A 2,518-nucleotide genomic window follows, 5' to 3' on the forward strand; every position below is an offset into this window, starting at 1 on the left:
AAAAGGCTAAATTATTTTCCGTCTATGTACAAAAATAAGGTTGCCCTAGAATATGGGAGTCTAATCGTGTGACTTTAAAAAATGTGTATTTTCTTAAGTATTTTTTAATACTTAAATGCATCCAGTTACTGCTTCCAAGTTGAAAAAAGTGAAGACATTTTGAAAATCAACTGAGTAACATACTGCAAATGCCAAAATTTGTAAATTATACTTGGTCTAACTTTAGGTTGTACCATTACAATCTAGAGCTAGTGTGAGGAAATAAAAAACCAAAACCAAAACAACAAACCCAACCCATCTTTTGAATAACCACAGAAAAAAAATAATCATGATACACGTTATTGTTTCAGAAATTTTTAAGAAAAATCATGTCCTTATGAGGAATGGGAACTTCCACTTTCTACAGCTCCCCTCATGTATACCTGTGGTTGGACTCATCTCTTCTTCCCCTGCAAAGGTCAGGGTTCAGTCGGCTGACTCAGACCATCTGAAGTTCTGTTTTGGTAGTCATCCTTACACTGAGGGCTCAAGTAAAAAGGAGAGGCATAATGAATGTTACACATGGTTACATAAAAATTTTGTAATTGTTGTGAATGTTACATTTTTGATAGTTGTCTTCACACTTGGTTAGAGGAGCTTTTTCTATACAGAATGTTAGTCCTGAAAATGGAGGATTTAAGTGCCTTAGAAGGCGTTCAATACAAATTTTGTGTTGTGCTACTGTTTGCACCCCCTACTGGCACCCCCCACTCCAAATTTGTCAATATGCTGTCTCAGATGAGTCTAGGTAGTAAGAATCTACATTTTGTATGTGCACACTCTTAATGGAACCTAAGAGTGGAACCTAATCTCAGACTAAGTCTTAATGTTATGGAAAGCCCTGTGGTCCAGCATATGGCAAGCTCTGGTGAGTTAGGTGCTGTTTGCAGCAGAAGGTGTTCAATACTTGCTGGAACATGCTGGAAAGAACTGTGGGAGTGTGCTGCAATAGGTAAATGCAGCACAACAAATTGTGTGTTATTTCTTCTCTCTAATGGGTTTATGTAGGAGAAGAGCTTAACAGAAAGGTTGGACAGTTTAACTTTTGTTTGGTCTCTTTTCCCTCTCCTACTGGTCTTTGGACTGACAGTGGCATGTTATAGAAGAGATTGATGCTGTACAAAACTGCTTGGTCAAGAACCAGCTAAAAGAGAACAACCATGGAGAGTGCTGTGTATTTCTTTGCAATAAAGGATTGCTGTCCCAAGGATCATAGAACAGTTAATATAAAGAACTTGGTTAATACTGATTCAGTTAATTGAGTATTATTCTGATATTGTAGCATACAGGACAAATAATGCGAGCTGTATTTTGTTTTCCTTTAATGTATCTGTTTGAACAACAAAAAAAGATCTGGTTAGTCTTTGATTTCCCTACTGAAGTATTTCTCTGATGTTACTTTTATTAGTTTAGATGTTAAACAGGTGTGATGTGCTTTCCCCTAGCAGTCTTGCAGCAGGCCTTTTGTTACTGCTATATAGCATTTAATTTAAAATTACAATTTCCGTACCTGCTACATTTTGGATGCAGATTTCATCTGCATTTTTTTTTAATGCTTTCCATACATTTCCAATGAAGAAGGTGTTGAATTGTATTTTTAAAATACATTAATACTGGAAGACATCATTCCAAAACTTCAAACTAACCATGTTGACTGATGGGAGATTTCTAGTTTTCTGATAGTGTTATCCCTGATCTAGCTTGTACTTACTGTAGAACACATCCAAGGTTGTTTACCACGTAGTGCAGCAATAGCTCATAGTGCAGCTAACAGACACATGGACTGTGTTTATCATTGATCTAGTTATGACAAATACCATTTGAGGTTAGCATCTTATTTAGCCTGAGTTGATTATTACAGGTTCTGCATCTAGACAAAATGGAATTTAAACCTGTACTGGCACAATCCTGTAACTGTTACAGTGAGCACTTGTATTTTATTTTTTTCTCCCCATAATCTGTCCCTGAAAGAAAATGTATTATTTTCCTTAAGGAGTCACTAACTTGTTTTAGTTTCATGATTGTTTGGTTTCTGTTGTGTTTGTTCTTGTTGTTGCTGTTGTTAGGGTTTGTTTGGTTGTTTTTTTCCCTTAGGCAAAACAAACAGAAAAGCTGCAGGCAAAGTTTCTGTCTGCTTGTCCAGTTCATGGCCCAGATCTAACCTGTGACAAGATCCTCCTATCTAGGTCACAGATAATTTTAATTGCTTCTAATACATAGAAGCCTCCGCGGACCCCAATCTCCGCACGGCGTTCCAGGCGTCCTCGGCCAACCCTCTCCAAAAGGATACGGCTCTTCTCAGTTCTTCCGTGAGCGGGTCGGGGTGCGGGGCTGGAGAGGGCGTGCGGCCCTCCCGCCGGTCGGGGCTGGGGCTGAGCGGGGGGGGCAAAGCCGGCGGGGGTTCTATTACGGGGGCTGTTGGTAATAAGACTCCCTCCGTTACCGGGGGTGCTGGCGGGGGGTCCTGGGCGGCACGCCC

This window comes from Chaetura pelagica, unplaced genomic scaffold (assembly GCF_000747805.2).
Source record: "Chaetura pelagica isolate M959 unplaced genomic scaffold, ChaPel_1.0 scaffold109, whole genome shotgun sequence".
Classification (NCBI taxonomy): domain Eukaryota; kingdom Metazoa; phylum Chordata; class Aves; order Apodiformes; family Apodidae; genus Chaetura; species Chaetura pelagica.